Source organism: Anas acuta, chromosome 2 (genome assembly GCF_963932015.1).
Source record: "Anas acuta chromosome 2, bAnaAcu1.1, whole genome shotgun sequence".
Lineage (NCBI taxonomy): Eukaryota > Metazoa > Chordata > Aves > Anseriformes > Anatidae > Anas > Anas acuta.
The window spans coordinates 144,277,999-144,305,833 of NC_088980.1; the positions used below are offsets into that span (position 1 = coordinate 144,277,999).

Consider the following 27,835-nt stretch of genomic DNA (forward strand, 5'->3'; position numbering starts at 1 on the left):
ATCCAAAGCACTTGCATATTTTTCTGTCTCATTTTGCATCAGGCATGAGTACATTCTGAAAATATGATCACACAAATGTATTTCAGTGGTTTCAGACTGGTGGCTTTTCTGTATTCTGTGGAGGTGACTGCTATATTTGGTCGCTGCCAACCCCAAGCAAAACATTATTCAGATTTGTGTCATGTCCCCTGCCTCCCAAACTGAGCAGAGCAATATGAACCATGTCTGTAAAGGGTCCTTTTGGGTCTATGTTTGTAAAGGGTCCTCAGAAGGGTCTTTTGGGGGCAGATTACAGCATGGTTGGAGTTCTCCATGTCCCCCTTGGTGCCTGCAAACCCAGTTTTCCTTCCCAGGAAAACCCATGCCATTCCCGCATCCACTCTTTGACCTTGGGAGGGCTCTCAGGTGCTGCAGTGTAGACATACCCAGTGTAAATCAAGGACAGGACCAACGTACTTAGTGGCGGAAAATAATTCAATACCAGGTAGAAATTGACCTTTAAAAGTCAGACAGAAGGGCATCTCCACACTTAAAACAGAGGGGTTTGGGACTAAATGTCATATTGGGAAAACAAGGTTTTCAGTTATCATGCAGATTCTTTGCTGGGGCACACCAAGCATAGACGTGTACATGTCAGAAATACACAGGGCCTCGGCCTGAGTGGTTGAGGTGAAGGCCTTGCCTTCCATGTCCTGGAGCAGCAGATTTCCCTCTGCTGTCCATCCAAGTAAATCCAAAATTGTTCCACAAAGTGGAACAGCATCAAGAAAAGCCTATCCCCTTCCTGCCTAGGAGCTCATCTTTAAGGTTAAAGATGGAAATAAATAGGCATGCATGGACTTCTGAGGCGATGATTGGGCTGAGCTGCGTTAGTCTGAAGCTGGCTGGGTATTTCCACACTGCAGGCTGCAACACAGGCCAAATGTAAACTGCAGGCAGAAGTGGGGCATGCGAATACATCCCTGAGTTCACTCAGCTATGAGAAGTAAGAGCACCAGCACGCTTGGCTCTGAAGTTCACCTGGTGTTTGCACAAATTCATTTTAACCTACTCTTGATGGGCAACCAGTCTAAGCTAATTATCGAGGCCTCTTTGACAAGCGGCGGGGAAAGACAGGGCCCTTGGAGGAGTGATCCACCCTACTTACTTGTCATATTGGATAAACGATCCTCTGGAAGGTCCTCTCTTCACTGATTATCCGGAAAAGCTAAATGATTAGCGCGGAGCAGGAATCCAGCAATTAAATGGCAAACGAGAGGTGACAGGAATTGCAACTTAATGCTTAATTTGATTGTTACAAATTCCAATTAGCATGTGAAATGTAGGTACCACAATGTTCAGGATTAGCATGTTTAATGCTTACATTTCTGCTGAAATCAGGAACGATATAGATCCCAGGGAGGGATAAGAGCCCTGCATTCCTTTGAGGCCTTGGATATTGGAATTTGACAGGGAAATTACACACTAAATAATCTTCTTAGAAATTTATACACACAGCTGAGATAATGAGATGCTTCCTGCAAACAATCCACAAAGTAGCTAAGTTTTTGAGAGAAATTATTTACTCAGTATTACTGGTATCATTTTGCAGCTGGATAATTTATTGTGTCCAGGCTGCCAAATTGTTTCGATTTGCCACTGATTTGCTTTTCATTTCTACTTGCAGTATATGAACAAATCGACATCATAGTCAAGGAATTCGCACGGGCACATAAAACAGGAGTAAACAGAAACGATGCTTTGTTTATTATTAAACACTTCTCATATTTTAGCTAAGGTAGGCAATTAGGTTGATAGGAATTTGCAAATGGAAGAGCAGTCACACCATTTTATCTCAGGCCAAACAGTTTATCGCAATTCATGCACAGACAAACTTCTGTGCTTCAAAATATCTAATGGGATGTGGTATTTTTCTTCCAGTGCCAGAAAAATACAGATCCCAATTACATTTTTGCTTCAAGGAAGGCAGGAAGGAGGAATTTCTGCCATTGGAGCATGAAAAAGATTTTGGCTAGAAAGAAGATGGACCAGATTTTCCAAAAGAAAAAAAAAAAAAAAGACCCAAATGATTTGCACACCAAAGTCTCATTAGAAAGCAGCAAGACTTTGATTTCTAAGTCACTCGTGAAAATTTTCTCTGATGATTCCTACAAGTCTTTTAATATTTATCCTAAACAAGTGCTGACATATCATTCAGAAGCAGATCTGGGGCTGCAACAAGTTCTGGTAACCCCTCGAGACATTTCTAAAGCCTCACCCACAAGAGATTCGAAACTTCTGGCATGTCCATATGTCTGAAATCTTCAGTTTGCATCATGCATTTGTCTATTTAGGATAATTAAGGGTATGCCTCCGTGAACACATTACTGCGAGGTAACCAGCGTCCGGATTTACAGCAGAACAGATGCTCTGCTGTAACTGTCCATGCGCGTGCCCTTACCCTGTGGAAAACACACGGCAGCTTAGCGCCCTGTCATTGAGTAAGAGGAGGCAACACACATTCAGCATTCGCACTCCATCTTCCCAGTTCCTCACAGTAACTTGCTCAGGTACTTGCCACTCTGTCATATTTATTTCACAAGCCCAGCCCCTATCACACACTGCCCAAGAATAAACACAAAGTGTCCTTCGCCAAGACATTTTTTAGGCTGTTTGCTGTCACCTCCAACCCGCCCTCCGAGGATTTTGTATTCAGTGCCCGTCCCTGCTTAGGCTGCACCAGGGGGGTGCAATGTACAGAAGTGGATGCTGGAGGCTGGTTATCTAGGGGGAACCCTTGCCCTGGTATTTTAGCAAGATGAACCTAGGTTGCTGAGAGGTTGTATTTAACCATTTTACCACTAAAATGCAAAGTGAAAAAAAAAATAAATTCATGACATTGAAGAGACTGCAAAACAGCTAGACAGCAGCCTTGTCAGAAAGCCAGTGTTTCATTCAGGTGCAAGACTTCCAGAAACTGACACTTAGTTCGCCACACTAACAAAGTTGTGTTTTGTTTTTTGTTTTTTTTTTTCTGAAAGAGTCCCATATTTCAGGAGTCTGGACTTTGGTCCAAAGGGTGTGAGAACTGGAGATCTCTGAGAGAGCTGTAAACATGTTAAATATCAACTTCTTAATGACACCGCCATTTGATTCTACTTTCAATTCTGAGATTACAAAGGGAAATGATCTCACCTCATCAGGGCGTAACTGCAACGTGCTGCTACAGCTCACACTTTTACCAGCTTTCTGGAGGCTCCCATGAGATTACGGTATCGGTGGCCCTAACAGAGCATCCCAGATTCATCTCTGTGATCACTGGGGCACAGCCTGCCAGCACGAATTCTGCCTTCATCCTCTTGGCCCACATTCAGGATTAGAAATCCTTTCCAAATCTAAGTAGGACCAGGATGATCTCAGGAAATTACATCTTCTGATATAGTTGAAAGGTGTTTCTTTATTGCACATGGAATTTGTTCAGTTATTACACTGGCCAGGCCGCTCCAGTGAGCACTTCCGAATCCACTGCTATAAACCCACCCTGATCATCAGCTGGAAGCTAAGGAAATCCGTCCGGTTTTGATTTTTGACTTGCAGATACTACTGGCTTTATGTAGAAAGTGAAGAATAAAAGAGCTTTTTAAAAAAAGCTTTTTATTTTTGATTCAAATTCTCAAGAATTGAACCAGTAGAGAGGTGATGTCTCCAGTAAAAAGGTAAAACTTCTGAATCTGCTATCCAAAAAAGTGATCCCATGGTTTTGTACTTTTCTGGAAAGCAAGTTTTCCCCCTTCTGTGTGTGAAAGGAAGACTGTGGCTCTGCTTCCAGCACATGGACAACTCCGGGAGTACAATTCCATAAGATGAATCATGCAACAGTGGAGACAGCCACAGTCCTTGAGCTTTTCCTTCCAGCAGGCACCACTGCCCCTCTGCTGGGCACAGTACAATGGATCTGTGAAACACGCCCGCGTGGAAAACAAGACCAGAGAGCAATACTTGTTTTAAACCAATTCATTTCACCGATCTGCTTTAGGGCTCCACCACAGCCACAGCAGCCTTGGCAGGGTGTGGGGAAGAACGGCTGCAGGCAGCACAGGAACATCCTAAACCAGCTTTGCAGCCAGAGGATTCGTAAGATGGAGTCACATCTTGTGTCTCCCCGAATGCTGTCTGTGGTCTTCCAAAGAACATTGACGTCTAACTCAATTTAGAAAGGTAATAAAGAATGAAGCCAGTAGCCTGCGAGTGGATAGATAGCACTATAGATAACAGGCACGGCTAATTCTGTTTTTAAATAACAATAGGGACAGCAGACCCACTGGCAACAGCCAGAACATTTGTTCAAATTATGCATTCTCTGACTTTTCTTTTGCTACTGGAGGGAGGGCCCAATCCTGAAGCTATTTTCGGTCGTGTTATTTTGTCAGTGCCCAGCCATGAATCAGGGTCCCACTGTGCTATTCAAACACTTAACTAAAGGCTGGTTTCTCCCCAGAGACTTTGAAATTCAACTTAAAAAAAAAATTCCAGAGGTCTAAATGGCAGGAAGAACTACATTAGCAGTACTTTCTTTTACTGTTTTTTATTATTTTTTTAACTAAATATTGTTTACTTCATTTGCAGTAATTAGAGTAGAATAATGAAAAAAAAAAAACGCTTTCAAGTAAAAGTCTGGAACAACTCTGCAGCACTGCTGGTGAAATAACATTTCAATGAAATAAAATGCAAGCATTGAACAGCCCAAAATGGCTTCCACAGAGCCACAGCAGTATTGTATGCAAATATGTAATTTAGGTGTTTTTATGTAACCTGGCTATTTTGTAATCACAGAGGTGGGGAGTAGATGAATGGGACATATGCCATTTGTAAGGAAACTACATGGGAAAAATATGCACTGCAGTTACAGCCCTGGTACTTAAATCCAGATACTCAATAAACACATTGTCAGCTAACAGCAGACTATTCAGTTTCATTAATGATACTGATTTGGAGCTAAAGGAGAACGTACAGAAGTGAAAGCCTGGATATATATATATATATGATCTTTTAAAACACATTTTAATGGACACTGATTGTGTTGCCTTTACAGAGCGCTGCTCATCCAAGGCTGTTTTACAAACTAACTGCAGACTTGCACACACATTTGCCCCCAAACAAAGGCGCTCACCACGTCTGTCACTAGACAGCCATCACCTCTGCTGTGACAACAGGCGGTGCTCGTAAACACGCACAACACTTTAAAACCCTTTCTATACCATAAATGCAAAATACGGACAGGATCTGTGCCTAGAATCGAGACAGGATATATTTCCCAACACCCCTAGCTAAAATGTAATGAGAAACATGTATATACATACCACAAAATCTGTTGTGATACCTGCATTGTGCAGATCCAGCAGCACTACCAACAGCACTCAGCCACCCTGCCATGCTGAGATATCATTTGCAATGACCTTTAAAGAAAATGACCCCCATTCCCAGAGAGCAGGCTGCCTGCAGGACAAGTGTCGAAGATAGGAGCTCATGATTGAGTGGCTAATATCTCTGCACAACTCCAGTTCTCCTGATCTAACATGAAAGGCAGTTCAGAGACCTCGTTTTCTTGCTGTGTCTGAGATTTGGTTTCCAAAATCTTTGTAGCAGCCTCTAAGAGGGTTTTGGGAAGCTTGAAAACCTTCCTCGTTAAAGCCAAAAGCTTGGATACAGTCTTCTGCACTGCTGACACCCAGGACTTCATTGAATTTCTCCAAATGTTCTCTAAAATCTCTGGTAAGGATCTGGATCTCTTCTGAAACCACCAACCACAGATGACTCTTTCTGAGTCATCTACCAAAGCCTCAGCCAAAACTACCACCAAAGGCGACAGAAACCATTGAAAATCTCGTTTTCCCCACCACACAAAATTAGTTACATTGGTTATATTACACTCAGCCCACGGCCTGCCTACCAGACTCACGATGCTTGGGCCGCTGTACCAACAAAGAACTTGCAAATGGAAGCGTGGCCTGGATTCATTCAAGCACCTTCAGACACCTCCTGCTGTCCCCTAGATGAAACCTGTAGGTTAATTCAGGGGAGGGAGGTGGTGACGGGTCTCCTGTCCCCAGCCCCAGCCCGTCACTGCCCCAGCTGTTCACAGAGGGCTCAGGGAAACCCAGGAGGTACCTGAAGGTAGATGGGGCGAATCCAGACCTCGGTTAACAAGTGGGTAGATGAAATGTGAACTGTGCTGCTTCTACAGAGCCAAAGGGAAAAAAAAAAAAAAAAAAAAAGCAACAAAACTATTTTAGCTAACCGAAGCCGCAAGCACAAATCTGAGTACACAGAGGGAACAGATTTTTTTGAGCAAGGTGGTGCCGTTTTTACATACTGATGAGTAATAACACACTCTAAAAATGTTTTAAAGGACTTGATTGTGAGAGACAGAAAGAGTTTGGAAACTTTGCCTTTTGAAGATCATGCACCATGGCAACCACTAGAAAGGTGAAAAACAGTCTCCCCGGGTCATCTCCATGGAGGTTTCTGATTGTAGCTTGGCTGGTGCTCACTTCTCCGCACGGCAGCAGAATTACTGACTTTGCTGGGAACGGCCAAGACCCTTTACTTAACTCCGAGACACCACAAATCACTGCTAATTCTAGCGCTGGCCGTGAATTACATTAAAACATTCATTAGAGATTTTAAGGACCAGAAAAAAGGATCTGGAGGACTGGAATGAAAGTCGTCCCCTGTTGACCAGTAACCTTGTTAATTCCATAGAGCTGCCGTGATTCTTGGACTTCTGCTTCCTCTACAGAAAATCCTGTGAAGGTTTGATACCAGCTATCTGCCAACCGCTAAATATCCCCCTGTGACTGCACACCAAATCACCTGGGTCTGTTCTCCCTGGGATGAACAAAGCTCTCATTACCCAGAAGCAATATTCATCCTAAATGGATAGTAGCTCCCAATCCCTATAGCCTTTGGGACTTCATGGTGTTGCCTCCCCATCCTACAGGAGTTGTTTAATGTAAGAAAGGGTGAAAACTTATGCACGACATAATGTGTTTGTGTATACACATGGACTGTGAGTGAGGAACGAGCATCCTCCAGCACCTCCTGGGGACCTGAGAGCATCACCTTCGGGTGACAGCTGTAACCCTGCTGCATCAGGGGTTAGCCAGCAGCTGGTTCCTAGTGTCATCAGATGCCTTTCTCCCATGTCACATTTTCAGAACAGTCTGCAAACTTTCAACCTTTTAATATCAAATATAAAATCAAATTATAAAAACAACCAATCTCTCCCTCCAGTAGAAGCGTGAAGTTCAATTTCAAGGCAGGATATTTACACTGGGGAAGATCCCATTTGTATCTTCAAATTAAAGACTACTTTTCAAGGTTTATTCCCCCAAACAAAGGTGTTTCTAATCCTGGTGACGTGCCCCAGTTTGAGTCGCTGATGTCCGATATGAGATGGCTGGAACCAGGACAAAAAAATCGCAGTCTTTCTGATGTCACCTGTACATACGAGATGGACATTGTCACTCACGTCAATAGTCACATCTGGCCAACTGGGGAGGAGTTGGGAAAACACTCCTCACCAACAAAGCCATTTATTTATAAATAAATAAATAAATAAATAAATAAATTTATGTGGCTATCATCATTTTTCTTGTTTCTTTGTGTTGACACTTATTACTGCACACACCCACACTGCCAGCAGCTCCAAATATTTTTCACCATTCCAGTCCATCCTTTGTGTGTCACGATGCACGCCAGACTTGCCCCTAAAAGTCTGCGTTTAAGAGTTTCTGTTTTGTTTCTCCGTATTCTGAGTAATGCTTATGGGAAATTTGTTCTTTGCTTTCAAGGTAAGACTGAAATGGACAAGCACTGCTACTCAATCAGGGATGATTTATTTAAAAAAGTAACGTCATCTCCATAACTCCTTGCAAATCAAATGCTTTAAAACAATGCTTTCAATTATTACTAGGGCACCTGAAGCCTGCTGCCAATTTCTGTGAGTTTTCTGCTGTGTTTGTTGTGCTGTTTTTTTTTTTTTTTTTTTTTTTTTTTGTTTTTTGTTTTTTCCTGCGCCCACAGAGTGGTACAGAAAAATGACTCCACTTCTGATTTGCAGGGATGCTCAACTGTGGCAGCCTCCTTTGTCTTCAGGAGAAAGGAAGTGTAAAAACAGTTCTGCATAACTATAAAGGAGAGCAAGCCTAGATGTGTGTGAATATATACATATATACACACACACATATATAAAAGGCCCACAACAGTGGAGTTTCATGTAACTTATAACCTACACACAAGCAAGCAGACAAATTGAGCAGATGAATGCTCTGTGTATACATTAATGTTGGTATTAGACTTTTAAAGAATAACTCCCCATTACGCACTCCTTAAGCAAGGACAAATTCTGTTAGCACCCGCATACCAATGGAAAGACTGAAGCAGTCTGCAACATGAATTGTCATTCACCCCTCTGTAAAACAATTATATCCTCTGTGCGAGACGAAATTCTTTACAGCTCATAATCAGCTTTCCGCTCTAAAATCCAAGTCACCAGGACACATACATAACTTCCATTACGCTGTAAGATTGTGGTTGTAAAAGAATATCAAGGAGGAACCCTTGCAAAATAATACTAAACATTTCCTTTCCAGTTAAGATTAGAATTATGGCTAAGGGCGTAGAGTCTTGCTAATTCACTTTAATGATTGGGAGATCCATTGCAAATTACTGAATTTTTCAACTAAGTGAGAAACACATTAAAAAAGCAAGTGTAATTTATCACAAAATGCACTTTGCTCATTTATTTTGACAACTGTTGTTTAAATTATTTATGCCCCTTCACCATGTACTAGTAAATGCACTGTAGTCTGTTTTGTAAAAATAGTCATCAGCGAGATTAGAGGAACATAACATCCGCTATTACCCTTTGCTTGGAGGTGAGTAGAAATCATCATTTTGTGCTTTGCCAATGCAAAACAGATTTTTTTCCCCCATTCTTTTTTAAAGAGCGCTGAGCCCACAACAGCTCCTACCAGATTCAAGCATCTGCAGAGAAACTTGAGTGGAAAGAGCTGAGTTACCCTGAAAGTTGGGCCACTTAAATAAGTGCCTATTATGGGCTTAACACTGCAGTATTAGGATCCCCCCCCTTGGAAATCCCCATCAGGGCACATTGAAAAGGTTCTGAGCCTGAACTCAGTCACTGGGAGCTTTGCTTGAGCTGGCTGGCAAACATTATTGTGTCTCAACTACTCTGCATTGATGAATTTCGTTTAAATGAGAAGTTTTTCCTTCTCTGTGTTCCCACTTCAGGTCTATCTGGAGGAACAAAGCAGGCACACCTTCCTTTCCTGAGCTGTGCTCTGACTCTACAGCCTTGCATCATGGGCACAAAATCCAGGTGAATAAGTGCAGATGAGGAAGGAGAGAAGTTAAAGCAGCCCAGGCTTTAGTCATTCCTGGAGTCAAGTTATGTCAAGAGCATTAACCACTCGGGGTGTTGGCTGGTGTTGCATCACTGCCAGCCTACGCCGATGAACGCGGCGTACCCAGGCAGGGAGGCAGTTGGGCATCCCGTGAGGATTAGCGCCCAGGCTTGCCAGTGCATGTGCCTCCATCCGTTCTAGCAAGTATATTGCAACCCTGAAGAAGGACAGAAAAAAAAAAACAAAACACCACACACACACAAAAAAAAAACAAACCAAAACAGCTCCCCAGCTCCCCATCTCTTGTGAAAGATGCCAGACCGACAGCCTGGGAGCCCAACATTTTCCCACTGTCTTCACAACAGCTTCCACAGAGCAGCACAAATCCTCCCCTTCCATCTGAGCTGAAATCTGCATGGCTTCTGGGCTGGGGCGAAGAGAGGCAGATCCACTCCTTGTGGGATCGTGCAGCTCAGCCCCGGGGCTGATCAGCCTGGCTCTCCGCGCAGCCGGGTACATCCGAGCTGGAGGCTGGCTCTCGGCGCTACGTGAGCTCATTTCATCTCAGGTAAACACCCAACTGCTCTCTCCGACCCACCTCGGGTGCTAGCAGGGCTAGTAGGGATGCTGTTTTTTTGGCATCGCTAGCTGAGCAAGGTAGGGTACAGGAGATCTTCGGAAGAGAGCTGGAAGAGCTTCTTGAGAGCTCTTTCCCCTGCTACAGATAGAAATCGGATCAACCAGCCTCTGACCTTACAATTGGATTCACCCCACCTAATTTACACCTTAATTAATGATGACTATTAATTACCCTTAATTACATTAGATCCCTAAATTAATGATGGCGCTTCTAAATTAGAAGTGTGGTTATCCTCGATATTAGGTGCCTCAACAGATGCTGTGAATCCAGGCCCTACAGTTGCACTTTTTTGCTCATCTACTCACGACTAAGAGGGCTGAAAATCCTTTCTGTGCAGGGCTTAAAAGATGGCCTTGAAAACGCTCCCTGTGAAATCAAAGCTGCTGTATCCTGAACCCCACTGTTAGCAAATGAGCTTCAGAAATCGTTTGGGGCATATAAAAAAAGCATAGCCTGTGGGTGAGGTGCTCTGTGTCTCGGAGACTCCTGGGGTTTGGGCCATCCTTGCTGCAGGACCGAGGGAAATCCACAGTTCCAGGAAAGTGACACACTTCAGGCTTAGCTCCCAGGGTATGTCTTTAAGAGCAGAGTCGTTAACCTGCAATTTAGGGGGAGGAAAAGTGTGAAAAAAGATTTACCGATAATCTCACTGTACTCGCCAGTCATGTGAGCTGGCTTCCTGTATGCTGACTCATCTTTAGCTGTTGAAACGTGTTTCCTCAGACATTTTCCTTTTTTTTTTTTTTTTTCTTGAATGGCATAAACTTTTCTCTACTTAATATGGTTAAGATGCAGTCAAAGACACTCAAGGCCTTCACCCTGATCATTTTTTCCTCCCATTTTTTTTTTTCTGCCTCACCGTTTCCTCTGGGCTGCTGTCCGTCTGAAGGCACCGCAGGCAGAGGAAGCAAGCCTGTGCCACACGGGGCAAGTGTCAGAGCCAGTCCTGCACAATCTTTCTGTTTGGAAAACCACTGTTAGATAAACAGCCTTCCAAGTGACCAAGGACAGCTGAATTTGATGGTACGACGTCCCCACAGCCAGTGGTACAATACTGCTGGATTTCCACATCAAGCTGGGAACAGCCTCGTCAATGTGCTGCTCAGCCACAACTCGCATTTCTACACCATTAAAAGCATGAAAAGCACAGGTTAATCCTTCCCCTGCCTCTTCCTCCAGTCTCTTCAGGTGCTTGAATAAATGGAAATTGGTGTCTGATTTTTAGATAACTTGCACCTATTTCGGATGGGCCAGAACAGCTGCTGAGGTCTTGGGGCTGGAAAGCTCTTTGCTTCCCCATGTCTCACTCCTGTAGGAGTCCTTAGAAACTGACTGCCCTCAAAAATGGGACTGATGCTGGAAGCAGGGCTGCAGGGAGCGTTTGGTCCATGGTATCAGAGTAGTGCAGACATTTATCGGGTTGTGGATGGATGTTTTCCTCTGGATTTTGCTCTATCACCTGTAGCTGTCCATCGCTGCAAAGCTAGCAAGGTGGATATTGGCTCTTCTTTCCCCAAAGCACAAAAGCAGCATGGTCAGCTGGGATCATCTACTGAGCACTATGGGCATCCCCTGCCTGCCACACACACCCACCCACCATCCCCTTGCCCTCACCTAGCTCCTGCTCTCTCTAACACACATCGTGCAGTTTTCCAGTGCTGGTTTGCAGACCTCCAACAAACACCCTCTGGAGGTGCGGGCCCTGTATAAAGAGCCGAAGCCAGCTGACAAAAGCTGTCTTTCCTTGGCTGCCTCGCTCCAGCCCCTCGCAATAATCCCCAGACTCCCAGAGGCTGCAGGCCACTTCCAAAATCGCTGCTTTGAACAACAAAATGACTGCACTGAATTTCTGGGGTGTGTGCACGCGCGCGTGTGTGTGTGTGGAGGGGGCATTACTCCTCTAACTCCTGGCTGGATCTCATTAAGATCAGAGCAAGATCGCAATACAGTGTCTCTAAAACACCCCCGGAGAAAAAACAAAAATGCTGTCAACCCCCATTAACTAAAGTGGGATTGCAGCGCTAGCTTTGAGCACACAGCAAATTATTAAACGCACTTCAACTATAAATAATAACAAACTTGAAGAAGCAAATCTTCTTAAGGTCTGCAAAACTGAATCTTAAGATTTTAGGTGCAGTTCTCTAGTTAAATTACAAAGCACTAAACCTAAAATTAACTTGCTCTGGGCAATCTTAAAATAGTAGATTGCTGGATCTAAGCTTATGGGTGTTCTCAGCTAACTGCTTCTGAAGAAATATAAAAGTGGTTTATTACATCTATAATTACAGAAAAACTTTGCCCTGTACTTTTCTCTCCTGGCTAGAGGAGAGGAGTTTGGATATATCATGTGAAACCAAGCCTTGAAAATCAAAAGGACGGGAATCATAAACACGCACTAAGCAGCCTGAGCTATCAAAGCCTTTGAGATAAATCTAACAGAGCCGTCTGCAGGATCGTGCAGGTTTGTCTCTTCTTCTGCAAGACCACTTATCAGCACAAACACACATATATATGTGCGTACATGTACACACAGAGACACATATGCATATTCATAATCCTGCAAAAAAGGGACTTTCAGGGCATATTTAAAAATAGATGCTCTTGCACACACATGCAGTTAGTTTTAGAAGTATTCTCTTTTTTTTCCCCATATTTCTACCCTGAGATTATCTATCAATAGTTTTATTTTTGTATAAAATCTGCGACCCCGATGTTGACAATAAAATATACTGCAAGAGCTAGAGAATATTGACAATATTGTCAGTCTCAGCAGCAGACAAGAGTCAGAGTCCCCTCCGCAAAATCATAAGGCTGGGTGAAAAATCAGTATGAGAGATTGATCTGCTTTCTGATTTTCCACTTGCTACGAGTCACATTTCCAAGCTGTTCTCTCCAGATCACGAAGGGACAGAAACTTCTTCTTTTATTGCTTAATGCAAACTGAAAACTCATAATTTCACATGACTTCAGAAGCTGCAGCTCTTCAATAAAGGCTGAATATTGTCACAGTCACGATAAACCTTCTGATTAGCCACAGTTTTAAGATCTGGAGGGTCGAAAGGTGCTACCTTTGGTGGCAAGTCATGCAGATAGACTTTTAAGCAAGACAAGAGTTGCAATAAAATCTGGAAAATCGTTTCTTTATGAAAGAAAAGAAAGAGCATTGCTACTTCTATAAAGAACTCCAATAGAACATTTGATATTTTGTAAACTTTTCTACAGGGATTTCAGCAATCACACTTTATTTATAAATTCGCCTTTAACCCCATGCATGCAGAAATATTTTCAGGTAGGAGATTTCTCTTGCAGGAAGTAATGAATCTGATATCCCTGGGTTTCTTTAAGGGATCAGATGTAGTGCCTTGGTCTTGATTGTATCTGACGCTGTATTGGAACATCGTATGATTAAGTCGGTAAACTTAAAAATATTTAAACTGCTCTTCTGATTAGAGAACTTAAAATATGTGGAGAGTAGCGGGGTTATCTCCAAGAGCACTTAGCTTAATTTTCCTGCCACTGAACTCAATTAAAGTGACTGATTCAGAGAAATATTAGAGCAAAACTGGGTAGTTAGATCTAAAACAAACCCAAACCCTCACATCATACTATTTGTCCTCTGCTGCTTTTTCTAGTGCTTTCTAGCCTACTGATTTTCTTAAACTTTTTCAAATTTTCTCTCATAAACTGGCAACTGCTCCAAAATACTGGCAATACGAGAATAAAAAAAAAAAAAAAGCAATTCCCACAAGCATTCAAATCAACATTCACTAAAAAATTCAATACTTTTCAAAGATCAGCAGCCACTTCTGTTACCAGTGACTTTTATGGTCAATACCGATGAAAAGCTGGACGATTCTGGAAAAGCACCACGCTTCTCATACTATTTCTCAATATTATTCTCAGACTATTTTCATATACAAGACAAATCTTGAAATATTAAAAAGCAAGTAAAACAATAACAAGCGAGACGTGTAAAGATTCCTCGACTCTCATCTAGAGGATGAGTCATGTGTTCGTTTACAGCTAAACTTGGATTTAATTGCTAGCAGTGAATCTGGGAGCAGAAAAATAAAAACAGAACTACTGGCCAGAGATGGACTTCCCATGTCATTAAAAAACAGAAGGGTTTCAATATATATTCCCTGGAGTTTATTCTGGTAGGCAAATTCAATTAAGAAAAGGAAAACATGAAATTTTAGACAACATGAGAAATCTTTAAAAGTCTATTAAAAATTCTTTGCTAAAACCTATTTTACGATGGAGCAAAGGCCCTCTGTTCCTTTCAATGAATCAACTGGTTTTTGATATTTTATGCAAAAACAAGGCATTCATTCACCTGTTTCACAAAGTGCAGTTTAGGGGGAATAAAAAGACAGTAAAACATTCGATACAGAACCTCAGACCCCTTCAGTTCTCTGCACCCTGTGCTAGGTGTGGCCAAAAAGGTCCCAAGATGCCTGAATCATATTGATCTCAACCTAAGACAAATCTAGGAGAACCCCTGCTTTTAGAGAACAAAATGAAATTAAACAAAATGTATGCTAAAAAATATGCAATTTCAAAACTTGAAGAAAGTAGACGGTTGCCTTTGCCTAGGGATTGTATAACTCATTTAAGCAAAAACTCATGGAATAAGAAGAGACTGATTCAAATATGAGGCTGTATATTTGCATAAGAATATGCTTTTTATAGTATCAAAGTTCTTGCAGATACTTTCCCTTTCTTCATTTTCTTTTGACAAAATGACACCAGGAAGCGTTTTGCAGAAACTCCAGGTGAGAGTACAGCCTGTTTGCTGAACCCACTTGCACAAGCGACTCCCAGGGCTTCTTGTTTTCGCCAGATGGTGTTAGGGTGGGATTGCTGGTGAGCAGCAAACCTGCCTATTTCTGGGCTGAGTCCTTCTGAAGGATTTGCTGACAGCACCACGTGAAACGTGGAGCTGTGAAGTCGTGCCTCCTGTGCGTGAACTTGGTTTTTCACAGCGTCAGTCAAATGTCTGTGCAAGATAGCCATCCCCCGTATGCTCCCCGTCTTCTTCCCCATACCACTTCCCAACAGTTAAAAACAAGTTCTGACTCCAGCCAACGTTTTCCTGAGTGTATATTATCATGCCAAGACATCTTGGTTCTTTGGGATGTGTGTTGCCCTTCAAAACAATGCACAGAAACCGCGGTCCTTGGGTAGCTCAGCGCGCGTGTATCTTTTAAGCTATGGCAGTTTTGATACATAAACATCCACCAGGGATTTTGTTTGAAGGAGACACAACAAAAAAAATACCACTTGCTTGCATCGCTGCTGACTGGACTCGGTGTGTAAACTTGCTGTTTTTGCAAACAGGCTGTGACATAAGAAGGAAATCTGGTTTTAACTGAAATCACTCGGAACAGGCAAAAGGGAACGCTTTGATGCGTCATGTTCCTGCATCATCCCGGGCTAACTGAACTCAGCAGGGATTGTTAGCGACTTTGTGCCATTTTAGCATCATAGTTTCTCTAGTAGCAGCAAGTCTTTCATTAAACACTATCAAAAACTGTCCCAGTGCATTTGGCCAGTCTGCGACGGGGACCTCTTTTAGCCCCTCGGAACAGTTTTCTCTGAAAATGCACATTCTCAAAAAAAAAGTTTAGCCCTACTATTATCTAACATCAATATACATTTTTAATTGTATACAATTTCTGCCTTGATATCTTTAAAAACATAATCTTAAATCTTGAGAAGATGCATATTCATAACCCTTTTTACTCTTTCGCTCTCTTTTTAAAAACCCTTTCTTCTGCGCTGCAATTAGGTTTTATCCGTTTTCAAACTTCAGTTAAGCTGAAAACACACAATGGAAAACTTGCCTGCACTTGTTGGATGCTATTTCACTACTGAGGTTACGAACAATGAGAGGCCTTTCACTGCATGCACAATACCTTAGCTTGGACTGAACATGTCAAACTGCCTTCGAGCACTGGCTGTGAATGCCAGGAAAGCTGGATTGTTGAGACTTCAGCTTTTGAAAAAGCTGTGCTACGTTTGGCCTATCTGGGTATAAACATGTATAAGTCAGAAATTGTTCTTTTTTTTTTTTTTTTTTTTGTGAAAGAGAAAGCCTGCAGAAAAAGGAGTCTAAATTTAGGATCTAAACCAGATTATTTTTGCATCTACAAATGACCTAATGGTAACAAACATGGGCCCAAAATTCCACCTAATGGAATAAGACCCGTGGACTTGCAGCACTTTCAGAATTTGACAAACAGGCAATACCTCTTAAACATAAGAAGGGACACTTTTTTATTGTGATGGTGGTCACACACTGGAAGAGGATGCCTGAAGGAGTTATGGAGTCTGTATTCCTGGAGATACTCAATCTCTTCCCACCTCAGCTATTCTCTTCCATGATTGCTTCTTTCAGAAATGTCAATTTAAGATTTATACCCTTGATTTTTCTAAATAGCCACAACTTTTCTAAGTAAAACAGTTCTAAACTTTAGCAATAAAGTAGAAATACATTTAATGGTAATGCAACTCCTAAAATGTTCTATTATCTGCTTATGGTTGGGGAATTTACTCAAATTCTTATAACTATACTTACAAATTCATCATGGCCATTATCACAGAGAGATATTGGCACATATCACAGCTAAATAGTTTTTATGTGTATATGTTGCTTCTGCAGCATTATTCCTATTCACTCCAGGACCACCAAGTTTTGTAGTCTACAGTTACAAAAATCATCACAAACCCACCTTGAGCAGCATATTTAAACATCTTTTCATCTATAGTAGAAGAACTGTTCATTGGCCTAAATTCTGAGTGAATGTGTAATAAATGAAATATTTTTTGAGCCCTGCCCTACCAATGTTGAGGGAAAATCTTTTTTTTTTTTCATTTATAAATGCTTTTTCTAATTCACTTGCTTCAATCACTGAGCGAGCCATTTCGTATTTTTTTATTTTAAACTCTCAAAAATGCAGATCTTTACAACAGCACTGAAAGCAACTTTATAATTAAGGTCACCCAAACTCACATTTAGAAATTTGTCTTTATGAGAAATCATATTTAAGCAGCAAATGCATTAGACGCCTACATATTCCAGTATTTAGATATCAGCTGAAAAACTAACTTTAAAAAAGTAACCTTAATCCTAGTATTTGTGGTTAAAACAAAAAGTTTTGCTCTACAAGTTAATGAATGTGGCTGAACAGCTGTTACAGCCACTGCTGGAGGAAAAGCAGCACTTTAATAAAGAGTAAAGTGATAATTATCCAGCATCCTGATTCATTTTAAGATATGGCATCTTCAAGCAACAGAACACACATACTGTCTTTAATTGATAACTGAAAACATTTCCTTGGGCTAACTAAATATCTAGTTGACTGAATTTTCATTTTAAAAAGTCATATGATTCCCTGGGGAGAATGTTCTTCAATTATAAACATCCATGTTTCATTTTACAATCTCTCAAACCTTCTTGAGAAGCCCATGTGAAGCTTGTGCCAAAATCTCTTCTGAAGCAGACAATGTTTACTCTCATTCATACTTTTTCCAGATCAGGAATAAATAATAAAGCCTTCTCCACATCTGGACAGCATTGCATACAACATATTTTCAGCACTACCAAACCACAAAACTACCCTAAACAATTTTCCCCCACAAATAGTATTAGCCAGATTTCATACTCTTCCACAGTGAATGTAGCTCTTCACCTTCTGAAAAGCTGCTAGCTGGAATGGTCTCGGAGATGACCTCCTCCTGTGCCACTAGCATGGGAAAGAGAAAGATGGGAAGAGAAAGAAAAAGAAAGGAGGGGATTTATGGCTAATTAGGATCATCTCTTCATTGGTCTTCTTCTGGCTTCGTCCCTCATGATTTCTTCATGGGTATAGAGGGAATGAAGCAAAGGCAAAGCAACTAAGCTACGTGATCTCTTCCAGACTCATTTTACCATGCAGATGAGGGCCTCTGCTGTCTCTCTGCTCTCCCAGAAAGCATCTTTCAGTTTCTTTTTCCAGAGGAGTTTCCATGAGTGAGCAGTGTTGCAGAAGCCCTTTGAAACCATTTTTGATCTGTTATCTGTGAGCAAAGGTCCCTTCCCTTATGCAAGGTCCCTTCCCCATTCCCAGTGTGTGCTGCTCTGCTAGTCCTCTCAGCTGCTGCCTCACTTCAATTCCTGTCCATCCATGCAGATGTCTTAATCTTTGGTCTCAGTTCTATCAATGCAGAACTATGGATTTGCACCTAGATCACTAGGTCTCGGTGATCAATTAATCCACAGCTGTCAACACTTTGAGATTTATCCCCCAGTCTCTCATCAGATTACACATTTTCTGCTTGCCACCTATTCCTCATCTGCTCTTGTTGCCCAGCGATTCTCTATCTCACTTGCAATGTCGCTGTGGTGGCCACCATCCTCTTACACCTTTGACAGTTCCACCCTTGTACCCTGAGCATCTCACCCCATCTCTGATCTCCTCCCAGTCACTCTTCATTCGTCAAGAGATGCATGAAGATGCCCTTGCATCTTGTGAAATTTGCCTTGAAGGTATCATTTGACTCAAAAGCAATCAGTTTACCACAGCTTCCTTGTTCCCCACGAGGAGAGGCAGCCAGAATTAAAGCAGTCACAGCAAGAATTAAAGGGACAAGAAATGGAAAGGTGAAGGAAGTAAAGCTGGAAGAAAATCCATCATCAGCCACTATGCTATCCAAATTTTTCCTGATTTGCTCTATAAACCTTTGAACAATGGACTTTGGGAGCAAAGCCAAGCATTACAGCTGTACCAGCCTGTGTTGTTAATCTCTGCCTGAGGTGAACTATATTGCTATGGCTCAGTTTATTAATGTAGGGCAGGAGCATGCTATAAAATGCACCTGTCCCACAATTCTGACCCTCTGATTGCCCACCTCAGGGACCTGCTGGAGCATCCTGTGGTGCTCTGCTACTTGGGCTTTCTCTGTATGGAAGCTGAGGAGCCAGCGTCTGCCAACGGGAGGCAACATGTGGCCTTGCACCATGTGGAGGTGAGAAGTAGCCAGAACCAAGAGCTGGGAAGCAGTACTGAATCCCATAGCATGGACACAACCAACATCGTTAGTGGGCAGAGAGTTTAGAATTGATGGATCACACAGCAGTTAAGTTAAAAAAAAAAAAAACAACAAACACAACAAAAAAGTAATTAACAGGCAACCCCTGTCTATTCCAAGCTGCTTGTGGAGTTTTCAGACATGATTTTTGGGATGGACTTGATTAAAAAAATCAGCCAAAATAAACCCACTAATATTTGCAAATCATATATTCAAACCATAAAACCATTTAAAATCTAACAGTAGCCTTTGTTCTTCCCATACACTTTGATATTCAAATGCTTTAATCTCTGTTATGAAGCCTCCTAGGACAGCCCCTTACAGACTTAATTTCAATACCATGAGCACAGTTATTTACTAAATGTTTTCAGGCCATAACTCAATCCCCTTAGGATAGGATTCATCTAGCCAACAGCAGATGTCTACAGAGTGGAACAGATGAGAGTTCGATGGCTACCCTCCTTTCTCCCACAATGGAGAGCTGCAGACATTTCTGGTGTGCAGCTCGTCTCATCTCATCTGGAGGTAGATATCTAAATCAGGCAAAATGTAGGTCACATTATTAGTGTCGACAGCTAGAAGCCCAAACTTACTCTTCGTGAGATCCGAGCTCAAACACTGTTCACTTTCCCTATGCCAAATATTCCCTATTGCTTTGATGCCTCAGAAACCATCTACTAAGAAACATGGTGAATGCAGGAAGAATTTAGGCTGTCTCAGTTTGGACTTTCTCAGTGTAACACATCACTAACCATGTAGCACAAAAACTATAATAAAACACAACCTCTTCATCAAGCTTTTGTCAGAAATGTAGTGGCGTTGTTGCTAACATTACAGTCACTGATGCTTGTAATAGAAAAAAAAGTTACTTTTAACAAGATCCTGGAATTACCAAATACCCTCCTGTCATCCATTTTGTGTCAACTGATTGCAGAGATGTGATTTAGAAAAAAGCTATAAACGTCTGTCTCTGGAACTCAAGAGCAGATCTTTTAAGGCACTTAAAGTGTCCTTCACTCAACAGACCCACTCAGATCTGCTTATTCAGATAACCTGCCCCACAGCAGCTCATCAAGTCCTGCTCAGAGCAAAATGGAGAGGCATTACAGCAAGTCTGCCACGGGCACGAGGGAGCACAAGGCTGGCTGGCCTCACCTTCTTTAGTTGGACAGAATTGATGACATTCAGGTCATGCTGCGTATCTGTTCTCCAAAGGGTTTTCTGAGTGTGGGGTAGGAAGCTCTTAGGTCTGGACATTGCCATTAATTTATATGCTGTAGGTGACTATTTTTATTATTAATCTTCCGTACCTGTGCCCAGCATGTTGGACGGGTGAATTTTAAATAAATTAAATTTTGCATACTCACTCCCTTTGTGATTTTATTATGCAAATAATGCTCATCTCTTCACCTCTGAAACCATCCACAAACCACAATTTCAAAGTCAGCCTAATTTTTAAAAATGCTGATAAAGGCAGATCTTTTTTGAGGATTCAATACAATAAGAAATGAAAACTGTCCCTTTGTAATCCGGAGGGTAAATGGGGGAGTCTGCTGCTGTCACACGGTTTTTCTTTTCTGGAAAGTAGATGTTTAATTGTAATTTTTATCTACACTTAGATTCTGTTGTCTCCATATTTCTACAGGTCATCTTAAATCCCATCTGTTCAACGGGCTGTGGTTATTTTATAATTTGCTGTGACACAGACTGCAACTCGGAAAGCACAAAACACAATCATTTCTTGAGGTGGTTGGGGATGAATGAATTCCCAAGGTAATGGGGGGACAGGCAGGGGAGCGGGAGAGGCAGGACGATGTGGAGGACAACAAGAGAGAAAGCTGGCAGCTTTCGAAGCATTCAGATTGCTCTCTGGAGGCCTTCCCTGGAAATCAGCAGAGTTCTCAGCAGGATGTATTGAAAAGATATTGAGCACATAATCCTCAGCTCCTTCATAAATGCTGATCCACAGCTGGGTCACATCAGCTGCTGCAGAGTATAAGCAGTAGTAACAGATGCTACCAATACATAAATATGTTGGCTTTCCTACGCCTCAGCTTTTGCAGAGGTAGACATAGGCTAGTTTATTAATTTCAGGTTCCTTTTTGACTCTGTGGAACCTTGGGCAGAGTGGGGCTCCCCCCTGCTACCCGTTTTATTGGCCGGTTCAAACAGCACAGCCAGTTTCATCAACATTTAGGGCCATATTTGCCTAACAGTTAGCATTTATTAAAGGCTCTCTGTGTATGCATAGTGATTATTTATCACTTGGAACAAGGGTCAGTCGTTCTTGGCTAGAAAATTATGCATATTGCTCACTGCTTTCTTGACCTTAGACTTGAAAATTAAGTTATTCAGCTGTCCTGGTGGACTGAATACAGTCTTGCTGTATTGGATTTGGTCCAACTCCAATTCTAGAAACTTTTGGAGGACATTTTTCTATTTTATTGGTTTCACGTCCATTTCCCTTTGAGCACTTCTTTTCAGACTAACTAGGAAAGCCGTAGTCAGTGTTTCCAGTTAGGACTCCTTTCTTCTTTATTGTTTTCAGTTAACACTTTATCTTATTTTCTTTAATGAGTGCCCTGTCACCTCTGCATTATGCAAGACGTCTTTGGTGCATCCAAACTAACCAGTAACTACCAACCCCAAAGACACCCACTCTAATGATGAATCCAACAGATCAGATAGAGAAATAATTCAAAGGAGTGATTAGCAATCTTAGCTTGCACAAGGAAAAAAATCTGAAACACAATGAAAAGTGTACTTATTTGATCTGTTCACATTTAGCATCAATTATAGAGATAGTGTGAAGTTGACAGATCTCAAATTTTAATTACCTTGAAATTTGCATAGTGGTTTACTAAATGCCTTTTTGTTTAAGTCTGTTTAATACGGTGTTTAATTAAACCGCATTCTAGGTCAAAGTAATTTAATTAAAAAAACTTACTGCCTGTAGGTCCTACATAAACAGCACTAAGCACACCTTCCATGTAGAGATCATACAAACACTGACAAAGTTTCTTCCTTGCTCAGGGAGAAGCTGATTATTTAGAAGCCTCTATAAAAGAAAATGTGGAGACACAGATATGAGCTTTGTGATTTGCAAATTCCAACACAAAATCCAACTGACCCACAGGAAAATGCTTCCATACAAAGGGGCTGTCCTGCTGTGTGTGGGACACTGCACTGCAAGCCCAGCGCACATCCTTTGGTGGGTGGGAGCAGGAGTCAGGGGCTAAAGAATTTTAAATTCTGCTCAAAAGGATTTTTCTAAAAAATAGAGAAAAAATTCCAAAGATACACGTTCCTTTTTTTTTTGCCAGGATGCACCTAACAAAAAACTGTTGGAGTATTTTTGGGCCACTCATACTTGGCCCAAAGCATGTAAAAATTGATGCACAACACTCCAGCCATTATTCTAAAATGTGGCAGTACAGACAGTGCTCCAGCAAGGACTTGGACAATCCTGCACAGATTAAAAACATATTTAAGTCTTGGCAGTATTTCCCCTTTACCGTTATAAGATTTTTTCATCTCCAACACCATATGAAAATTTGTCCAAGCTCGTGACTATCTTTAGAGCCAGGGTCCATCAGCTGTGGGTGTAACACTTCACAGGCACTCCTGGCCCTGCTTCCCATCCATCCAAAATGCTGTCACGAAGACTGTTCTCTGTTTCCTTGCTTGATGATAATGGATTCATATTTGCAACAGCAGACTCAGAAATGCCTGAAGACTTTCAAGGTCCCTCCGAGCATAGCCTATCTTTGCCTATCATTTCTTATTTGTTACAGAGCTATTGATCCTAACTCTGCCAGTGACACCAGTCTCTGCTACCCAGTCAAAAAAATCTCCAAAGACAATTAGATTTTCTCCCAAAAGGCTCTCACTTCTGGGCAGAGTTTGTTCAAAACATCTGCAAGGCCACACATCCCTGTCTTCTTGGAAAATCCTAACCTAGAAAGATTTTCTTTTGCCACGATGTCCACAAAGCTTTAATAGATTTGTTGGGGTTGTGGCTTACTATAAGAGAGCTATTGTCTTGCTAGTCTCCCATATTAAATTGCTGTGTTTATCTACTGCTTTCTGACATATTTAGCATGCAATCTTTTACAATCTTTGCACTCCATATTCATAAAGCAACCTGTGCAGTGCGGTGTTGGCCCACAAGGAGGGCTTCTGAAGTGCTGTCATAATACAAACAAGCACAAAGAAATAAAAACAGCTCGTGGAAAGAATCGACTTCACCCTCTGCTTTTCATCTGTAAGAAAAGAGGACTCCAGTAAGCAGACAGAAAATAACGAGGGCATATTGCAGGCAGACTACGCGTGCCAGTCAATGTGCAGATCTCGCAGGAAGCCTCATGATTGCCTTCGCAGGGAATCAATCTGCATATCTGCAGATTAGCTTCGCTCTTCATGATGACACCGTAAACAGGGGCCAGGCTGAAGCACACTTAGGCACCTGCATGTAGGACTTGCCTCGTTACTGGCTCCTTCACTCCCTGGCCTGGGGAAGGGCACGCAGGTCTCCTGAAAGGCCACCCAGCTCTACATCTGGATTCGCATCCTTTGGGTCAAGATTTAGCAGTGCATGTTAAGGGTATTTTCAAGAGGTACCACGGACTCTCACATAAATTGGCTCTCTTCTCTGTTTCTCTAATTCCAAAACTACTCAAAATGTACTGAATAAGGGAAAACAAGCACTTGATAAGGCAGAAGGTGAAGCTTTGAAGAAGCATGATTGCTGCTTGATTTTCAGAGGTGCAAAGCCCCCCAGCTCTGTGCAGGTTTTGGCTCTCTCCAAATAAACCTATCAAGATTTAATACAGATCTTTTGACACCCACAGGTACTTTGTAAAAATCACGCTCTCCCAGGGAACACGTGCACAAAAGCAGTTCCTATTTTTTGTAGGATATGCAGCCACGTACAACTGCTTATTTAAGGCAAGCTTTGAACTCTCAGTGAGATGCCCTGATAGAAAATGTTGCAATGCTGTGGCAAATTATGTAAATATCACCCACAAGGAAGTACCCTCAAACAGTAATCTTGTTTGTGTTCTCTCTAAATTTCCATCAGCTTGGATTTTAACTAAGCAAACACCGTTCTTGTTGTGTTATTATTTGGAGAGGGAACCCAGTGGGAACTCTACTTCTTCTCTGAACCATGTCCTAGATCTTTCCAGCTTAAAACCTCCACCACCCACATCCCTGGACAATTCTACTTTCACCTGCAAAAATTAACCCTTCACTCTGCTCTATCTTTCCAGATCTCAAGGCAGTTGGTTACCAGGCAACCACCCCCTATTTTCCCCGGCTTGCTTGTTTAATTGAAGCCTGTGCTAAATAAGATTGCCAAGGAGGAAAGGAACTCTCGAACGGAGCTCCAGTCACTGAAGTCACTGGTACACGGGTACAGGAAAGCAGGGCCCCCTCTACGTTGTGCTCTTAGCACCAGCAAATGACTGCTAAATATACAAGGGAAGACTTTTTATTTATATTCACCTTCTAACCCATCAGTAGGAACCCCACAGGAAGGTGGGCACCCCGCACTGCCTGAACAACCCTTCCCTCCGCTTCTTTCCTCCCCAACACCTCACGCAGCCCCCGTGGATGGAGGGAACCACTGAGCTGCCCCAGGCTTCATCTGTGGAGACACCTAGACCTGATCCTCCACCGACAGGAGCTGCAGCTCATCTACCCTGCCTGCCTCATGAACAACTGGGGATACGGAGCACCTCGGGGGGCAAATTGCACTGGCAGTGTTCCCAGTGTACACGGACAAGCAGTCCCACCTCTGAGCTGGGGCACAGACCCCAAACAAGGTCCGTCCCACAGCAAATCATAGAATCACAAAACCATAGAATACCCTGAGTTGGAAGGGATCCATAAGGATCATCATGTCCAACTCCTGGCACCACACGAGTCTACCCAAAAATTCAGACCATGGAATATTTGGTGCAGCTTTTCCAGGAGGCCCAGTCCAGCATACACTGTCCCAGCACCCACGCCCTGCACATGCAGGAGGTAGAATTGGAAACAGTCACTGACAAAAGGGGATTTTTGCACCTGTTCCTGAAAGTCCAGATACAGAAGATGTAACCTTTCAGAAAATGCAGGCCCTTTTTTTTCCAGCAACATTGCTCAGAGGGAGGTGGCAACAGGGTCCACAAAGTGAGGCCTTAGTAATACACTCCGGTTCTGTCCTCCCAAATGGGACATGAGTGTGCAAGCAGAAGGGGAGAATACATTTTCATGATGCAAAACACGCTAATGTGAATGACGAATGTCTGAGTGCACAAAAATCCTAATGCTTTGGTAGTCGTTAGTCAGTGTTTCTGGCTAGACCAAGTCAGCCAGGCAGCTCTCCACATCACTGCCCGAGTTCCCGGAGAGGAGTTAGGAGTTTGCAACAAGCTGGGGAGGAGAAGCTGCAGCAGCCTCCCCTTTGATGGCCTCAAATGGCTACAGAAACATCTGAAAACTCGAGCCTGCCTACTAAACAATCCCATTACCACGTTAGGTGGAAAGTTGTGCTGCCTCTATAGACATCTGCTTGGTGCAGAGCACTTCAAAGCAGCTGCTGACTAGACCGGCTTCAGCACAAGCCTGGCCTTGCAGATGAATTTGCATAAAATTCAGAGCAAATGGAATGAAAAATAAATCCACAAATTTCCTCACTTAATGAGAGGAGGATGAGAGATGTACTTGATTTTTAGGAAGAGTGTTCAACCACTCGTATTTGACCTACATGTAAGTCTTAGACAAAGGAGCAGCTCCTATCAAATGTTTTTATAAAGTGAGATGTGTGCAGCAAGGAATTCTTCTGAAAAAAAATAAAAATAATAAAATCCTCTGCCTGGCTTCTCCAAGTAATTCCTCACTCCCTGAAAGCCAAATTCTTGTCCAAACAAATTCTGTCAGGCCTTACAGTCTGGCTCCATCCCACCTAATCAAAAGCATTTAAAAACCTTCATAAGCTTAGAATCTAATTACTTCATATTCAAAGTATAAATACAGCCTCCAATTTGAACTGCCCTCTGGATGCTTATCTGAACTGGTGACTTGGAGGGGGCTTCTGGTCTCCCAGCTTCAGGCAACCAATGCAAGTTTGGTGGGAAGAATCCAGGTTGTACTATTTCCTGACTGCACGCTTCCAGCACTGAGGAAATAAACACTTCTCCACTGTGCCTGATTTTCTACTTTGTGGCAAGAGAGATTTTCCAAAGAGATAAGAATCAAGTGTTTCGCTCAAGAATTTCAAGAACTCAGAAGTAGCTTGTGATACCTGAAATAGCACTACTGATAAACTTGCTTTGTATCTCCTCCTGACCCATGACACCTATCTTAGAGATATCCTCTGCCAGCCAGCTGATAAGACTTGTCTAGAAGCTCCAAGTGACTAATTGGTAAGAATATATACCAAAGAGAATGCTTTTAATTACGTTTGACATCCTTCTATACATTTTGTGAGATAATAAATACATTTTCACTGGGTTTCCACTGATGCCATATGGCTGCTCACAAAAAGCTGAACAAATAAAGTGTAACGAGGCTCATTAAATTAAAAAAAAAAAAAGAAAAAGAAAAAAAGAGAGATCTGCTATTAGAAGGACTTTTGGAATTTGCGAGATGAGTTTCAGATGGAGGAGATACCCCGTATATTGCTGCTTTGGACTTTCTGGTCGACAGCCATAGTATCAGAGGGACTGGTGGACTTACGAAGAGAAGCAGAAATGAACTTGAACTTTATGAAGAAAACCTGAACTATGAAAAGAAGGTAGAACAGAATCAGCTTTCACAGAATTATATGCAAGCCACTCATCCTTAAAAGTGGAAAAATTGAGAGATGCCAGTTGATGAATGTGACAATAATGACTTGGAACCAGAAAACAGCTTCAGATGGTCAGATGACTATGAATGTGATGGTACCAGGCCAAAAGTGCAGTTGCAGTAGTAGGGTGAAAGAGAGAGCTATGGGCAAGAAATGGGAAAAAGGCTCTACTAAGGGGACAGTGTTTGCCTTTCCTGGCCACACGAGAGGGAAGGGGGATCCAAGGAAAATAAAAACAAAACACAAAGCACTGTGGACCTGTGTTAATGATTCACACAGGGATCACCAGGCAGCAGCACAAGCAGCCGCAGTGGTTGCTTGAAGAGGTTCTTAAGGGTCTGTTTACTCCAAACACACAGTTGCCTTACCACCAGACTGCACGTATCTTGGAGGGCAGAGGACAACCCCTGCAAAGGAGGTCAACCTCTGCCACTAACAGTGCTTCCCAGTTCGGTCAGGAATTTTGATCTGGAAGCACGAAGGGCAGTCCCTGGCTACCCCCCGGGCAGGGCAGAGGTCTGGCTCTGTTGCCAGCACAGCTGAGTCTTGGCTTCCTTATTTGTTTTTCCTGCGCTGTTGTTTCATTTCGTTTCCATTTCCCACTCAGTAAACATCTGTTTGCCTAAATCTCTTGCTGCTTATTGCTTGTGAGATGGAAATCTGCATATCACTGAGTCCACATACAGAGTAATTTAGCACCAAGGCATGGTGAGAACTACAGCAATCCTAAAAAATAGAGTCGGGATCCCTACTATCACTTTGTGACTCTACAAATAACCTGGCAGTGCCATGTCCCTTCCACCAGGAATTTCTGAGTGTTTCCAGCAGCACTAAAGGATGCTTTTGGGTGACCCCAGAAGTTATGATCTGGATACAACCACC

The 27,835-nt window shown here is 42.3% G+C and overlaps 1 protein-coding gene across 3 annotated transcripts in view; it reads right to left on the reverse strand.

The window, feature by feature from the left end:
- The window catches only part of SAMD12 (sterile alpha motif domain containing 12), a 169,820-nt gene that overhangs the window by 17,217 nt on the left and 124,768 nt on the right, over positions 1-27,835 (reverse strand). Inside the window, exon 5 of one of the 3 annotated variants that reach the window (XR_011093173.1) lies at positions 22,067-22,177. The exons of the other annotated variants lie outside the window; for them this stretch is intronic. The gene's annotated coding sequence lies outside the window, so the exon portion shown is untranslated. The remainder of the gene's footprint in view (positions 1-22,066; positions 22,178-27,835) is intronic. 3 annotated transcript variants of the gene reach the window in all.